Source organism: Canis lupus, chromosome 17 (genome assembly GCF_003254725.2).
Source record: "Canis lupus dingo isolate Sandy chromosome 17, ASM325472v2, whole genome shotgun sequence".
Lineage (NCBI taxonomy): Eukaryota > Metazoa > Chordata > Mammalia > Carnivora > Canidae > Canis > Canis lupus.
The window spans coordinates 12,159,174-12,177,270 of record NC_064259.1 but is presented as its reverse complement, the minus strand read 5'-3'; the positions used below and the strand labels follow the sequence as shown (position 1 = coordinate 12,177,270).

At 41.1% G+C, this 18,097-nt stretch overlaps 1 long non-coding RNA gene across 2 annotated transcripts in view; it reads right to left on the bottom strand.

Annotated features, from left to right (window-relative positions):
* Positions 1-13,202: 13,202 nt before the first annotated feature.
* Positions 13,203-18,097, bottom strand: part of LOC112664793 (uncharacterized) — a 30,873-nt gene continuing 25,978 nt past the window's right edge. Inside the window, exons 6-7 of one of the 2 annotated variants that reach the window (XR_003139979.3) lie at positions 17,627-18,096; positions 13,205-17,057 (exon numbers count right to left, since the gene is read on the bottom strand). This is a non-coding gene — a long non-coding RNA (uncharacterized LOC112664793). Of the gene's footprint in view, position 18,097 lies in introns of both variants that reach the window. The other variant, XR_003139978.3, reaches the window with a different exon arrangement.

Genomic DNA, 18,097 nt, shown 5'->3' with positions numbered 1-18,097 from the left:
TTCAGAATTAGCTAACTCTATCAGCTTTGTAACTTTAGGCTGGCTGCGTAAACCCTCTGAGACCATTTATTCAGCTATGAAAGAAAGTCAATCAGTACCCTCCCATTTCTGAATCGTTATTTTCATCTTGCTTCTTCTATCTGGCCAGATGGGGGCGTTGCCTCCCTTGGCATTGGTCAGCCAATAATTTGAAATTGTGTAATGCCTGGCATCTGGAAGGGAGAGAAGAGGCTAACTATTACCACAGGCTCTAATTCAAGAGTGGAGAATTCCCTCCTGGATCATGGGATTGTAATGTGAACTGTACACTTAACTTCTTGATGAAGCACAAAGAGGGACTGTGCTTCCCAGGAATAGATGATTTCATAGTTCAATGAGGTTAAAATAAAAATAATGCGATACAGGTCTCAAATAGAGGAAGGAACCAAAATGGTGATCTTCTCTCATAGATAGGAAATCTTCAGGAGTGTTGTTCCAGTTGTGCCCAAGATCCCAGGACTTGTAGTGTGGTCTAGGCTGCTCTAGGCATGATGACATAGAGAAGTCTCCCTGGGAATACAGCATCCCTTCCAATTGTATATCCTCGTGCAATTGTAATTCAACCTTATGTGCAAATATCTCAAACCTACAGCCCTTAGGAGGGACATTTCTTCTCTGTTCTCCTAAACTCAAGATCTGACAAAGAGAAAGAAAGGGAGGAGGCTTGAATTGGATTTTATAGATTAAAACTTCCTACACCAACTACTTCAATAGAGGCAATATGAGAAGCAACTGGTGTCTCCAAGCTTCCCAGTGAAAGTGGTAAAGAAGGTATGTTGTAGCTGTTTACAAAAGTATCAAATGAGCCTATTTCATCCCTAGTCTTGGATTGACAGCTTGGTATCAGAACTGTGTTGGTATCATGAGCTGTGGCTCATGAGGTTGACACCCCCAAAAGATGCTTAGTTAATGTGACTTCTGTTTCACTCTGCAGTGAACATTTGAGCCCATGGGTGTTCTGAAGTAAATATAAACAGAATGCCTCTACCTGAGATCTTTGGAGTTGAGGTTGTTTAAAACAACCTGTTTGGAATAATAATAATAATAATAATAATAATAATAATAAGCTTTGGATTTATAGAAGTTTCTTAGCCAACCTCAGGGCAACATATGAAAATGGTTACTGAATTTCATACCCATAAGATGCCAAAATTTGAAGGGAACTTTGACATCACCTAAACACATTGATTCATTTTAAAGATGATTAAACTAAAGATAAAGGAGGTGATATGATTTATCCAAGTCCACAAATCCTGTATGAATTGAAGCAGGCCCTAAGCCACTCACTTATCCTTGCATTTATTTAAGAAGAGAATGTCTACTGAGCACTCACTCAGTCCTAGTGATTACACCAGGCTATGAGAAAACAAATATGGATATGTGAGAGCCTCGGCCTTCCAACAGCCTCCTATCTGGAGGGGAGACAGGCACGTGTTAGTCCCAGAGTAACAGAAGAGGACCTAATAAAAGGATGGTAGCCATGAAGTCTAGGACCTCTAATTCTTGAGAGGGGCTGGGAAAGGCTTTACAAAGGTCATCCTCTTTGAGTAGTGTCTTGTAAGAGGAAAAGAAACACTTCAGGTAGAAGAAACAATATGTGCAAGATTTTATAGTTCAAGGCAATTCAAGTATTATTAGCCCAGGTTCGGTCTCAAAGGCCATTAATATCCAAGGAGTCTAGAAGATGCATTCAGATTCCAAATTTTGCAGAATAACAGCACATCATGTAGAAGTGGAAAACTTGGATGTGGGTCAGTGTGGGTTTCCATCTACTTCACCGTAGGGCAAGGAAATCAGAGCAGTTTTTGAATGTAATGAGAGGTCATTGTAGGGGATCCAGAAAGAACTTTTGCTGCAAAGAAGAGCTCTGCCTGCTGTACTCTGAATCTCAAAAATGGGAACCAAATATTCAAAACCTCAACTCCTTAAGGATGGGAATAAAAAAGTAAATGCTCTGAAGGGGAGAAGCCCAGGACATACAATTTCTTATAAGAAATGTACCAAATAATAAATGTAGGGTTTTGATATGCAATATTTTGAACAGTAGAGTTTAAACCCTTCTTTTCCTTACCCTTAATGGAAGGCATCTCGATTTACAAAGAAAAAGTTCCCTTCTTTAATGTGTTTTAAAAAGACACTCCTCTTTTGTTCCTCTAGAGAACTGAAAGGAAAGATCTCTACTGTTGTGGTGTATAATCACAGCTATAAGCATAGTGGGGAGGTAGCAGTGTGTAGTGATCAAGGGCAGGGCCTCTGGAGCCAGACAGCTTTGGTGTAAATCCTGGCTTGGCCACTTATTAGTTGTGTGAATTTAAATAAGTTGCATAACCTCTCTGTGCTTCAGACATAATAATAATATTTATCTTATAAAGATTTTGAGGGTCTTTGCTCATGAGCTCCCTTGTAGAAAGCCTGGTACCTAGTATTACATCAGTATTTTTTTCTAACATTATTTTTTAATTACAAATATTACTTTTTTTTTTTTTCTTTTTTTCAAAGCACTGCAATGAGGACTGTTTTTTCTTCCTAGGTCTCAATTATGGTTAAGTGGATTGACCAGTCAATGTCCAAAGATTTTGTTCTTTCATCAAGCATTACAATATTATCAGCAATATGGAAGAATCAGACATAATCTTGGCCTCGAAAACTTTATAATCAAATTGAGTGTATTTATTTCATTCTTATAAAGTAATATAAAGTATGGACCTTAATTCCTTCAGTCTGCTTTGAGTATTCATCTTTTTCCCTCTAAGCTTACCTAAATTCTACCCATTTCTCAGGACCCCATGCCTTTGCTGGGTGTATCAGTCAGGGTCCAACCAGTAAAGCAAAACTACATGATAATTTTAACAGGGAAAATCTAGTATAAAAAATTATTAACTACAACAGAGAGTTGTAGTAATGAGAGATTGGTTAGTAAGAAATAAAGAGAACACCAAAGGCTATAGGAATAGCAGGTATAAGAAACAGCCATTAGATTACAGAGCTAAGGAAAAAGTTCCCTTGGGCTGAGGTCCAGACTTTACTGGAGAGTCCAGGACTCCCAGGAAGGGAGAGGCATGGCTGCAATGCCAACCAATGAAACTGGAAATCTGTCCTCTAGGGTGCCAGGGACGTCTGTTCATGGACAGGTATTTCACTAGAGGGGCTTTGCTATAAAACCACCTGTGGCTGGGGGTACCATGAGAGGCTAGCCACTAGGTGCTCCTGGTTTCTATGCACTACAGTACCTGCTCACGTTGAAAGAGGATGATGCTATGGAAGCCATGTCACTGCAGGAGTTTAGTGCTTGGGAAAGCCACATGCATTGCAGGAGATTGGTACTGGAGAAGTCATGCACACTATAGGAGACTGCTGAGCAAGCATACTGCAACCAGGAAGAAAGGGCTTCCCTCCTGCAATTCTCTCCACTGTTCTCTAACAACAACACTTAGCATTTATTTCCTTTTTTGGTGAGCAAAGGAAAAATACTTAAAGAACACAGCTCCACTTTCAAGGAACAGGCCAAAGGAGAGAATTTGGAAGTTAAAGGCAACTTGGTAACTAGCACAGTCCACCCCTTTGGCCCTTGAGCTTCCATATGCAATTCTTTACATGAGGCTAATGTCTATTTGACTGTAACTTCCACCAACATGGTCTTAGGGTTTACCTCTTGGACCGCTTAAAGTATGTCTTTTATGATGTACTAAACATGATACTTAAATTTCGTGAACACTTTTTTTTTTCAGCATGGATAGCCCTCTGGTACTGAAACATAGCATCAGGGTATGAATTTTGGCTGCCTGGCCACATTAGTGGCTTTTATTTATTATTTATTTATTTATTTATTTATTTATTTATTTATTTATGATAGTCACACAGAGAGCGAGAGAGAGAGAGGCAGAGACACAGGCAGAGGGAGAAGCAGGCTCCATGCACTGGGACCCCGATGTGGGATTCGATTCCGGGTCTCCAGGATCGTGCCCTGGGCCAAAGGCAGGCGCTAAACTGCTGCGCCACCCAGGGATCCCATTAGTGGCTTTTATTAAGCTTACTTCCAATTAAGACTGAGTATTATTTTTTAATCCATGTCACCTCTTTTGTGTCATTTATCTAGTTTGGATATTCATTTGTTCTATCAATTAATATTCATTGAATGCCTCTTCTGTGATAGGTGAGAAGGGCTACTTCCTTGTAGTATATAGAGCTGAGGCACTGACTGGGTCCTCGGGTCTTGGTCAGCCCCCCATGGTCCTTTCTAATGTTTGCAAACCTACCTTCTATCCTTTGTAAGAAGTATATCTTTGTCATTATGGGAAGTGAAGATTTTTCCCTCTTTACCACCTGCTTAAGCCTTAAAACTCCTCTGAGTAATTATAAGATACTGTTGTTTCCAATTTCATTAGGTCTAAATCCAATGAGATTTACCCTCACATGGGAAAAAGTATAAGAAAGGTTGGCATAAATTATAAATGTCTGTGCCAACGCATGCTTTTTCCATTACTACAAAGTATTGTAGAGGTTTCTGGGCATGAGCCAGAGATTCCTCATCCCAAATTCAAAATCAACAAAAGACCCAAGAATAGGATCTCTAGTGCTAGAACAAATAACATATTCATACCATTCTCGGTTGAAGTGGGATTTCAAGAGACCCTAGAGGTGGCCAGAAGTCAGGAAAGAAAAAAGATGGTTCCAGGTAATGGGGCAGAGTGGGAAAGGTCAGAAGGAAAGCAGGTAAGGAAATGGGAATGGAAAGACAGCCAGTCCTCTGAGAGAAAGGCCTCCATACTCAGTGGAGGGAGACAGAAAGTCTAGCATTTAGAGACTACCTTAACCTTATTCCTGTTTCTTCTCTATCACTGCCTAAATTGTGAGCTGTGAACATTGTGTAGGTGTTTGCCTAAATAAAATTCCCACACTCTGTGCTTTTATTTTGTTTTTTGTTTATCGTGTTTTTTTTTTTTAATTCAAACTATTTTAGGGAGACAGGTGCCTCTCTTTTTTTGCAAAGCAAAATAGCAAAGCAAATTTCCAAATTTCATCTGATTGATTCCCAGAGAGTCCACATTCACCTCCCAGACTCTGAATTCCCAGAGGATGTCACACGGACATGGCCACACTGGTGTGAGGCCGCATCCCAGGCTTGTCATTTCTGCCGCAACTACAAATGTTGTTATTCCCAGTTTCCTGCCCAGCTCTCTGAGATAGGAGTGAACGTTTGTGGTAATTAAAACAGTGTGAAATTTGCACTGTCAGGAAACACAGCTATTTTTTTTTCCTCTGCCAGCCATCATGCTATTTTTAGCAGTATACTTCACCATTTATTTGCTGGGCAATGACATCAAGAAACAGATATTAAGCAAGGAAGCCAATTTACTCCACAAAAGCATCCATTATCTTTATCATCAACAGAGACTGAAAAATAATCAATTAGAATGCTTCACTTGGGAATGACTAATTGAATTGTTAAATCTATGGTATTGGGGAAGTCACCCTGGGAGCCTAAATATTATTTTGTATAATGGGCAAGACCCTATGCTAAAGAAGCTTCAAATCAGCAAGACTGTTCATCAGGATCATATTCCTCAGTCGAGTCAAGTTACAAACCAAAATTCTTCATTCTGAATCTAGTATTTTGCAATTTGATCTTATTCCAGGGGAAGTGTCACACTTCCATTGAAAATGCCCTTGTCATGGAACATTCACTTCTAGTTCTTGAATACTAAGAATATCCTAAGAATATCTCCCAAAAGGTAATGCCTGTAATCAACCCAGACTAGGACATATAGTTACACAGGTGTCTGTGTGTGTGTGCATGTGCATGCACACATACTCATACACACATTCACACATATACCTACTCATACAGAGACTTATACCAACCTACATACACACTGTTCTTAGCTTTTGAATATCTATAAAACAGGCAACTCTCCTATTCTCACACAGACAACTTGAGCCCAAATAGTATGATTTAGCTGAAGAGCCAACCCAGACCACTGAATGATTTTTCATTGTTTCTCTCTCATTCAATTACCTAGAAGGTAAGTATTACATGCCTAGGACCCTTGAATGCTCTTAGGATATGTGGATGAGGGAGCAATGATACCTGCCCTCAAGGAGTTCAGACTTAGTGAGGAAGACAGACTGAGGCTGGTCATTGCGATGCAAGTTGACAGAGGCTGTGAGAAGGCCCTACACAGGCAGCTCTGGAATCAGAGAGAGCCCATCGCTGACATTTTAGAGGAGTCTGGCAACAAACTTAGCTAAGTGAAGAAGTATGGAAGAAGGGCATTCCAGGGAGAAGCTGTAACTATTGCAGAGGGTCACGGTCTGAAAGAGCCTGGAATATGGAGAGAATATTGTGTGTATGAAGTACAGAATTTGAGGCAGCATGTGGAAGGCTTGAGAAACTGAGGAAGGCTAACAGGGTGATCTTCTGAGGAGCCTCTTATATGTTTCAGCAGAGAAGTAACTTGATGTGATTGTTTTAAGGAGATCATTCTGGGACTAAGGAGGGTAATGGATGGGACAGCGAGGGCTGGTGAGGTGGGAAAGAGCACAGAAAGGAAACCAACTAAGGGACTTTGGCAAAAGTTTGAATAAGAAACCACCCAGACCGGAGCTGAGTGGCTGGAAGGAAAAGAGGAGATAAAGGTGTTGGGGAGAAAAAAACTGACAAACAGCATGGTACAAGGGAGGAGTGGGCACCCAGCTTTCTGGATTGAGTAAAGAGGCCCTTTATAAAGGCATTTACTGAGATAAAGAACAAGGGGAGAAGCTGTCCTAGGAGGAGAGTCTAGCTCTGGACATGTTGGATTTGCCATATGTGTGGGGCCATGGGCAAGAGATGTGTGGTAGATAAAGACATGTCAATCTGACAATAGGTCAGAGCGAGGGGTTTCCTGCATGGCCTTCCTTGAGCTTTCTGATGGGATGAAAGGATTATCACTGCCTTGGGACCCTCATGTCCCAGAAAATCCCCTGCTCAGTGGTGAGTGGGAGATGGAGTTTTTCTTCCTCTGACTCCTCTTTAGTCGGTTAGATGAAGGATGCTTGGCTCAAAAGAAGCTACCATTGTCCCCAGCTCCTTCCACAAATCTAGAGCAGAGCTGACTCTCCCCTCCAAACAACCCACTTTTAAGATAAAGTGATTCTTGTAAAGAGGATTGTATAGATAGATTGCGATATGCTACTTTGAGGGTCCAGTTGCTTTTTATAATTTTTTAAAAATTTACTTAGGAAGATTCTAATTTTAGAATTCAGAGGATTCAGAGAATAACCTTCTCTCTTTCATTTTATTCCAACTCTTCTTCTCCTCTTTCTTCCTCCCTCAGTAAACCAGGCCATGACCTGTTCCGGGGTAAGGTGGAAGCTCTCCCAGGGCGCCCATATCAAAGGTCCTTGGTAGAGAGGCACAGCCTCAACAGCCTCCCTGCCAAGTGTCAGGCTTTTTCTTTTCCTCTTAAGCAAAATGACCTTCAACAGAAGCCACTGTTTTATAACTCAAGGCAAGGACAACCTGTCTGTGTTTTTCATCTGCACATGTATACCTTGGTAATAGAGAAATAAGGTTCTTTGCTAGGAAACTGAATTATGTGGGAGTGGTCTTGATTTTATTTTGTTAGGGTTTTCAATCCTCCCAAAGCACTGGAAAAACACATCCATTTAAAGATGACTCTGAGTCTGGGGTCCCACCATCTCCAATTTCATTGCATGTTTTCCCAGAGAGAGATTTAAAGTTCTCACCCTCTTACATCAAGAAAGCACACTTTGTAAGGGAGAGGGAGAGGTTAGTTCTGAATCCGATTTCAGGGTTTTGTGTTTTTTCTTGAAATTGAGAAGGAGGCAAAGGCAAACTTTAACATAGTCATGAAATAAATTAGGCCAGGATGGTGGAATTTGGAGACCCCTGCTCCCTGCTCAGATCTCTGCTAAGCAGCCATCCTTGCTCATGGCAGGCTTTTCAAGTGTATGTCTAAAAATAAAGCCAAGGTTGGAATTTAGAATCTTAAAGTGCTTAGATCCTTTTGCCCCAACAATTTCAATCCTGAAATTATATCTTCAGGAACCTACTACAAATGTAAGCAAGGCTTTGTATATAAAGATGTTCATCACATTGTTTATCACAGCAAAAAAGACAATGGGCAGAATATTCCTGGCAAATATTTCTAGAAGCAAAATTATAGTGTAATGTCAAGCAAAGAAAGCAAGATTTTAAAAAGTTGATTCTCTGTGCAATTTCTGAGTTATAAGCATCATTTAGGATGAAAGACTTGAAAGACACGTACCAAAATATTAACAGTTGTTGTTTCAGGCCAGTGGTATTATGAGTTTCAAATCTGCAGTGGGGAAAAATAGTATATTTTTGTTTTTCCCAGATTGTTCAACATTGGAGAATCGACCTCAAGGTTGAAAGGTAATTCGTTAAAAACTAAATATGTGTATTGTACAGGATTGTCAGTTTCTTCTGCTTTCAATGGAGTGGAGACCAGAGGAGTAGAACATTTTGTGATAATCCCAGAACTAAAAGAACTATTCAGTGAATATGTATCTCTCACCACAAACTGAGGCACCTACTAGGATCATCAGAAAGAATTGAAGGAACTCAGTGATGACTGATTCATGGTCAGATTGTTCAGGCATAAGTCAGGAACACACACGACCTTAATGCAGGTGCCATGGGAGGAAACATAACTGAAGTCCTTCAAGAAGAGTCCATGGTCCGCAAGTCCGAATGGGTAGAAAATATAGGCTTGATGTATAGATTAGAAGAAGGAGAGTAATAAAAAATCATGCTCAGTAGTTCTCACACGCTGTCCAATGCCTGGTGCAGGGCAACACAAGTCTGCCCAAATGCTGACCAGTACTCCGAGCTATTTTGGATTTGGCCAGATGTGGACAGTCAGGATGAGAATTTGTAATTCATTCTGTAGATCATGAGCACCCCCCACACAAAGTATTTAAGCAGAGGGAGTAAAAAGTAAGCTGGGCTTTAAGAAAATCCGGATGGTTGTGACAAGCAGAAGGAACTGCAGGGATAAGGCTGAAGGCAGGTGTTGGGCATAGGGGGTGGGGAATGATGCTAAGGCAGTGGCTGAGGTCATTGTTAGAAGAGCTGAGAGAGACTATGTGGATGGAATGGCAGGACTGGAGAGGTGCCTGAGAGCAGGGTGAAGGAGAAGAAGGAGTCCGATGTGGGTCTAAACAGTATACATAACCTCTAATTTTGAACTTGAGTTACCTGCATCTGCCAAAAGTTGCTTTTCAATTTCACAACCATCATGCCTTCCTGTGAATTTGGAGTTGAGGAGGACATGTGGATGCAAGAGGGAAACTTGCAGAGCAAAGTCATTGCCAAACAGGTGAGTTTCCTGAGGAAATCATCAAGGGGTCTCTTACAGTTTCCACTCACACCCATCTTTCACCTGGGTTCCTGTCACACACTGCAAGAGCTTTGGCAGAGGGATCTCACAGAACTTTGATCCTTTTATGAGGCAGCTCGTTCAGACTTGTAGCACCCGCCTCCTCCTTTCCCGGGCTCCCACTCCCTTTCTCAGGTACTCTGACTATCCCTTTGGTATTCATCACATTTCACATGTATGTAACCTCTGGGCCAGGTAGTCTTTTAAGGCCCAAACAAACCTGGAAACTCCTTGAATAAAATCAATCCTCAATCCTACAAATATGGTAGGGACATTTTTGGCTGCCTACCCAGAATCCATTTCCCCCCACCCCTGACTTTTACTCAGACATCCACACATTCTCCGTCTGCTTCTGTACTTCAAAGAAAGCCAACTGAACTCCCAGTTCCAGGAGTGGGACAGATTAGCTAGAGTAATTCTGCTGATTGGTTCAGGAATCGTAAGGCTACAACGTGGTCCAATGAGACCTACAAAACACGTCCTGGTGCTTCTGCAAAAGTAGTTCACTATAAAGGGCCACCGGAACATATGGTGTTTCTCTCCCTCTGGATGAGTTTCATACAGATGATTTCCCAGAACTACCACAGCCATCTTGCTGCTACAATGAGGTTGAAACTGCTGCAGAGAAAACTGAAAGAAAATCATAGCAATCCCTTTCATGTTTTAAGTCACTTTGAGTTGACCTAGAGCTGCTGCCATTCTCAATGGCTGTCATTTTGGTAAATTTTAAGGATGTTTGTATTGTCACAGTAATTGGGAGGTGAGCCTGGCATTTAATGCATGAATACCATGGAAGCTGGATGGAATTTATGAGATAAGCTCTCATGACAAATATTCCCTCATTCTGCACAATTTTCTAATGACCTATTGGGCTTCTAGGTAGGTGACAAGCCTATTTATTATTATCTGAACCTGGCTCCTAATTTCATTTTATATATACACCAAGTATCTTACTTTGTGTATGGTTTCAATACACACTGAATTTTCCATTGTTTAAATCAAGGGAAGGTTGTTCTTTTGTTTGAAACTCTTCCAAGATTTGTTCACCTTTTCAGAAAATCATGCCTTGTCACCAGTGAAAATGGCCACTTATGGGGCTTAAGTTGTCAACACAATATTCCTTTATTACTCAGCATTTATAGCTCTCACATTCATGGTGACTGTATCTCATGGTCCAAACTTCTGACAACTTCTTTATCTGTACTGGTGTGATTATAAACCAGCATTTACATATTCATGTACACATGTATTTCTATTATAAATTACTTTATTTTTCCACCATCCTACTATTAAGGCATGATATATTTTCTTAATTATATAAAGTGGATTTACACACACTGTGACACAATATGACAAACTAATTCAATTATGGTAGTGATCCTACTGGTCATCTGAAAGAACCTAGATCTCTGGTCAAAGAACTGTTTCCCTTCGTCAGGCCCAAAGATGTATAAATCCCACCTATCAGCAATTTCTTCATTAGGCATATACATTAAAGAAATGCAAATACACAGGCACCAAAACACGTGCACAAAATGTTCATAGCCATATTGCTTATGAGTCAAAATGTGAAGTTCTCCTTAGCTGAGACTGAGAGGATTCTGGAAATAGTGAGAAAAAGAAATCTATAATGGGACTACCAGCCATATCATGCAGCTATTCCAGGTGCAAAACCCCTTCATAGAGCCTGAATTGCCAGGAAATAAGATTTTTCCTGATGGTAACATGATCGTGATTCTTCAAATTGATAGAACACCAGTCTCTCATCTGAGCCTCACTACAGTTCTTGGAGAGGAAGTGGGTTGGTGTGTTTTTAGGGAGAAAAATTGCAGCATAGATAGGTAAAGTCCAAGAATTTATGGCTTCCAAGGGGGGAAAGCTGGACTCTATCCAACCCATTTCTTCTGAATCCCAGGAGACTGGTGTTTCTACTCAACCTGTTGCCTCTGACCTAAGCTTAAAACCTCAGAGATATTATATTTATGTCCATAGCTCTCTACATGTAACCACATATTCCCATTTTGGATGAAAGTATTATCACCATACAAGAACAATTATTAATCTTCTTAAACGTATGTTTCTTAACATACAATCTTTTTCTGACGCCCTTTGTGTTTATTATTTGAATATACGTCATCATGATGTGAGATAGCTTAATTCAACATTGAATTTAGATTGTTTTTTTGTTTGGAGTTCTTTGTCTTCAAAGTTAGATCATCTGTTCTACAGTAATAATGGTGTCATCTCCTCTTGCTTTATTCTATATTGCTGTGAGTAAGATTTCTAAATAGCTGAATTTCTCAGAATTCCATGCCGAATAAAATGATTAATGCTATTACCTCACATTTTGTACATTCACGCTTTGACACTTAAGAGTATATAAAACATGTTCTTATAGCAGTAACTACTTCAGTTAAGCCTTTGGCTTTAACTTTTTTAAAAATTTCAATTTGCCAAAATAATACATCATTAGTTTCAGATGTAGTTTTCAATAATTCATCGGTTGTGTGTAACACCCAATGCTCATCATATCACGTGGCCTCCTTAATGCCCGTTACCAGTTACCTACCTCCCTTCCCACCTCCCTCCAGCGACTGTCATTTTGTTTCCCAGAGTTAAGAGTCTTTCATGGTTTGTCTTCCTCTCTGATTTTTCCCTATTCAGTTCCCCCTCCTTCCCTTATGGTCCCTTGCACTATTCCTTATATTCTGCATATGAGTGAAACCATATGATAATTGTCTTTCTCCAGTTTAGTTATTTCACTTAGCATAATACCCTCCAGTCCCATCCACATCGAGGTAAATGGTAGGTATTCACTTTTAACTGTTACAGGGCATTTGGGCCCTTCTCAGTTCAGACGCTCCATGAATGGAAGCAATTCATGCTCTTTCATCTCTCCAGTTCCCAGACTTACTCCAACTCCACCAGCACAGGGGTAGCTTTCGGTAGATACCTGATGGAGCTGTAGGGGAATGTAGGCAAACTGAAGATTCAGCTGGATTTCTCTGTGGCCTGGGTTTCTTCACTTTGCTTTCAGTTTCAGATTTCTTCTCTACCAAATGATGATACTGTCATATACCTTTCAACTTTGTCAGCACGATGTGTGATTTGGGTAAAGCATCCAACTCAAAGCCTGGCAAAGAGTTGGTGCTAAATAATGGCTCTCTCACTCATTTTCTATCTTTTGCTCTCCTTCCCCCAACTGACACACACCCTTCTTTCTCTCTCTCCCTCTGTGTCTCTCTCTGTCTCTTTCTCTCTCCTTACATCACACACCATTCCCTCCATTCCTCTTGGATGCATGTTCTATACACACTGTTCCATGGATTTCATATCTTAATGATATTGTCCTCCATAGTAGGGCCACACAAAGCCCTATATTATCCCAGAAAACTGACTAAGGTCAGATGTGGTGGTGCCCCACTGCTGGTTCAGAGCAGAGGTGTCTCTGCTGCCAGGTGAAGATGCTCTCTCTGGGGCAGACCAACACTACACAGCGGAAGCAAAGGCAACCAATCACTCACTGAGCATGTGGGGTTTATGCTTTCTTTTACAAAAAGCAAATGGAATTAATAACGAGTATGTCACTTAGTAATTAAAATTAGATCCTTAAATAAACAAGTCAATAAGAATGATGAAAGCTTTAGAATGGAAATTAAAACAAGAAATATTTCTGTCAATTTATTTTGACCACATAGTTCAATAGGTTATTTTGAGCACAGGAAAACAGCTGGAAATAAGACATACGAAGAAATTCCAGAGTCTTCTGTCTCCAATTTACTTTTTTGGATAAGGATCCTATTTGTGGGATGCTTTGCAGCCATGTCTTTTTATGAATGAACTGAAGAAGCCAGGTGAGTATATTGAGATTCAAGAGGTGGACCCGTGGAAGGACTTGCTTTCACTTTATTTAATGAAAGAGTTTGGACTAAGGTTCCATTGTTGATTTGAGATGCTGTAGTGCAAAAGAAAGTACCAACAGGCAGATCTGGGACATATCCCCTGCCCTACCTCATATGAGCTATGTGACGTTGGTCAGAATCTTAACGTGATCTTTGGAGTCCTCATCTATAAAATATAGCCAACAACTTCTACCTTATGTATTGTGGAGTTTAACACAAAATAATCCAAAATAAAGCAGGTAGTACAATCCAAACACATAATAGGCACTCATAATGATAGTTCATTATCATTGTAATAATTATTTTATCATTATCATCATCACATGGAACTTTCTCCTGGTGTCTGGGTCCTGTCTCCAAATAGGAGCTCTTCCAGCCTCCTTCTGCTTCAGTCCTTTGGATTTCCCCAGCACATATGGGCCAGACCACACTCAAGTCACCTTGTGAGTTTTGTATCATTTTTTGGTTGTTGTCTCATTGCCCTGGGAGTTCATGCCATCTCCTTTATTAAATTGTATTCTACTTAAAGAAAGGGATTTTCCATATTCTGTTTCCTTTAGGGTGCCTAAGAGTGTCAGCACTTGTACCTAGTCAAGATTTCAAGGATGGTGCTACGGGTAGAACTTTGGATTTGAGAACAGAAGACCTGGGCTTGAAGTCCAGTGTTCTTTCTTTCACATCCCACCATGTCTCTGGAAGAGTGTCATCAACATTGATGTTTAGGGACATAGGAGTCCACATCCCATACCCGCCCATACCCCTCAAGCACATGATGCACTGATACTGAGCCCTTGCACAGTGAGACCATCAGATTTGTGCTACTAAAAAACCTAAATAAGACCATGTTCTAGTGGGAGAGGATATGTTGTGGGAATGGAAGTTTCAGGAGAAGTAAGGATGTAAATGTGAGGGGCCTAGAGGTGCTAAGGGAGGAGCATAGTGGGTTGGCTTCATCCCACACCTTTCAAGTGGTTCCAACCTACCCCATCACCCAGCACAGGGAGCTTGGAAGATCCAGCCATGCTCCATTGTGCCCTGGCTCTGATAGTGACCCAGAGAACCTCCTCCACATGTTCCTTCTTACTGCTGCTTTTGCTCAATCTTACTGTCTCTCCCACATTTTGACTATGTTATCTGATTCCTCAAATAAGCCTGGGGCCCTCCTTGTTTGGACAACCTATTTAGACCTTTTCTCCATTTTAATTATCCACAGATCTCAACTTGCACAGCCCCAAATACCTCCCTTCTGCAACATGGTAAGAGGTGATCCTGCTACCTGCCTCACCCCATAAGACCGTGGCATTTGCTCAGCTCCCCCATGAAAATGCTGGGGAGTTGTCAGGGGCAAGTGGAGAGGAAGGGCTGGGAGGAAGGAGCAGTCTGCTTAAGTCATGTGTCAATCCAGTCAGAAACTCTCATAATGTCTTGCCAATTTCAGGATTAGCGCTGATACTGGTTTATAATTGCATGTCAAATTGTTCAAACTCATGAGCCTCTTTTTTATAATCCTTCAGATTTTATGTAGTCTTGTGAAGCAAGAGAACATGATAGAATTTAGACCTCACCACTCTTACTCTTTGCCCAGGTCATGTGCGGAGAGAAAATATCCCATGTTAAAGGCAGGTGGCTGGATCGCCACCAAAAAATGTTTGTAAATTCCACAGTAATTTGTGAAAAGTCCAGGTGATTACCAATGCATTTTTGCCAAGACATGCAAAAATTTAAAAGGGGAAACTAAAAGCACAATTTGAATTGGTAATGGCGGGTTCAAACAGTACAGAATGAGTCTGTCACAAAACTAAAAATCCACGGAGTTGCAGCAGCCCTCCCTGAACAGCCAGCGGAAGACTGCCTCTAAGATTAAATGTTTACCTTGAATAGGACTAGTTTGTTTTGAAAGGGGAGATTTTTCCTAGAAGTTTTATTTGCTGCATTTAAAAATCTATTTTTAGCATTATTTCAAGTATTTTCCCCAACACCTTATTTGTAGTAAGACCTTTATTCTTCTTGCCAACTCAGGATTTTCAACCTTGGTGTTTTTCAGACAACAGTTCCCATAGTTGCTGAGGGATTAGGGATTACTGTATGTATTTCCTTTTTAGCACCAGGCTTGCATTTTAGCTGAACGCATATTAGGCCAAATGAGCTAAATGATTAGGTTGGCCATATCTGAGCCATAGAGTATGTACTGTATAAGCAAGCCAGATTTTTATTCCAGAAAATAATACCTGCTAAATCAAAACACAATTGATACATATCTGCCAATGCTTCTCTTTTATTTTTTTTCCCATCTATTCTACAAAAGGATTTGAAATGATGGTTATTATTTCACATGCATCATCAATTTAAAGCAAGATTTCAGATTTCCATCTGGTGATAGAATTTTAATCATTCATTCTCTGAGTCAACAAAAAACTAAGGAGTGTGTTCTTATGCCAGGCATTGGGGGTACTACGGTGAAAGTAACACGATTCCTCAATGGACTCAAAGAATACAAGGATGAAAGATCCAGAATTTCAAGCCTCACTACAATAAACAGAATAACTCAGTTATTCGTTATTTATCTTGACAGATTCCCCATCACAACTGCATTGAATAGTGTTTTCTCTCTCTCTGCTTCAAATAAATAAATAAAATCTTTAGGGGAAAAAAAAAAAAAAAAAGGAATGACTTTCCATTGTTGACTCCAAAATAGGAGGCGCTCTGTTTTCACCGGTTTATTGTTGTTGTTTTGGGGTGTTTTTTTTTTTTTTTTTTTGGTTGGTGTTTTGTTTTGTCTTTTAGTTTTTATTGTGATTCCTTTGTTATGGTTGTTGCTCTTTGTTTCTCTATCCAATATCAACATTTTCTTTAAAGAAGTAGAACTGTTATGAAAGGGTTAGAACTCAAAACCCAGAAATAAAAATAGATAAAGGTCCATAGGAAAAGTTTCTGAACTTACCACCCTGCATTCCTATCCGGGCTGTTTGATCTGACCTATGGAATATTGCAGAAAATTGCAGAAACATCTCAGTTAAGGGAGATAACTCAGTAACCACCACAAAACAGGTCTCTGAATTCCAGAATCTTTTGTGAAAAGGTCAGGTGATTGCAGATGCATCTTGGTAAAACTTGCAAAGACAAAGAAAGGGAGGCTGTATTTCTTTCCAATCGGGCCCCAAATCTACCAGTAAACAAGATGCCTAATCTATTTACCAAACCAGGCCAGCTTGCCTGCCCACCCTTGGCTCTCCAGACAGAGTTTCTAATTCTAAATGTGGCTTTTATAGAAATTTAGAATCTCCTTTGCAGAGAAGAAATACAGAGCATGTAAGGCAACCAAATAATTTATTGCCCAAACCAGTACACTTATGAATGTGGAAGAGGCACTGTTAGTAATTATTTCTAGGGGGCACCTAAGTGGCTCAGTCAGTTAAGCCTCTGCTTTGGCTCTGGGCATTGGGCTCCCTGCTCAGCGGGGAGCCTGCTTCTCTCTCTGCCCCCACCCCAATGCTCATACTCTCTCTTTCTCTTTTTCCTTTCAACTAAATAAATAAATAAATAAATCTTTAAAAAAACAATTATTTATAGACAATAGATATTAATTACAACTTCCTAGGGAAACTGGGATATGTCCTCACCCTAGGTATAGGAAAAGAGCTTTGTATTTGAGGTCAGACCAACCTGAGATGGAGTCAGCACCCTACTTCGTACAGGCTGAGCTGATACCTTTCTGTGAAAGACAGATAATAGGGCATGTTTTGCAGCGTGTTGTTGTTTAGGACTCGCTGGTAAAGCTCATGGCACCTGGTAGGTTTTCAACTAAAGGTAGCCACAACTAGCAGAGCAACCCTATGAGATGGGTATGACTGTTATCTGATTACAATGTTCAGGAAACTGAGGCACCGCATGGCTGAGTACGTTGTCCAAGGCCACAGAGCTTGAGTAGTAGAGCTGAGACACACACCCCACCCTGGCCAGTCTAGTTTCATCACCTGCCCTTCTATATTGGCTTATCTGTCAGTGAATGTGAACTGTGTAAGGCAAGTCTACCTGCATGTGAGGTAAGTGCCTTATGGAAGAGGCAGTGAGATGGGTGGTGGTTTGGGAAGGGGTGGAGGTGGAGCGAGGGAGGGGAGGGCTGCCAACACGTGACAGGGTGACTCCGGAAGATTGGGCATGGTGGATTCGCAAGTCTTAGCACACTTCCTCATTTCCCTTGGCACTGCAAAATTAAATACCCTGAAGCTCACTTGCTAAGTGACCATAAAAGGCCCCCCTCTCTAAAATCCGTTTTCTAACCTGTCAGGGAGGATGTTGGAGGAAAGAGGCCCCCAGCTCGCCTGCCTGTTCTTCAAGATGAAGGTATTTCCACTTCTCTTCAGAACTTGACTCAACTTTTGGCTGTGCCTCTGAGGTCCTGGAAAACCTCGAAAGGCCCCGAAACAGCCGGGGCCCCCAGGAGGAGTGGGCTTGCCTTCTCCTTAGAGTGCCTCTGGGCAAGACACAGCATCCTGGGCTATGTGGGCGAGGAGCGGATTCCCGCACACCCACACCTCGGCCAACCAGAGAAACTGACCACCCAGGCTCGAGCCTGCCCTGGCCACATCAGACAGCAGCCTGGGTGGCCTCTCTGTCACTGCAGGCAGAGCTGTCCACCAGGATTAGCTGGACCAGCCGCAATGGCTCTTGCCCAGCTCCTTGTTCCTGGGGTTTCTGATGCAAGGCATTCATCTCTGAGGTCTTCCGGCTGCTTGTTGGTATGGAGCTCCC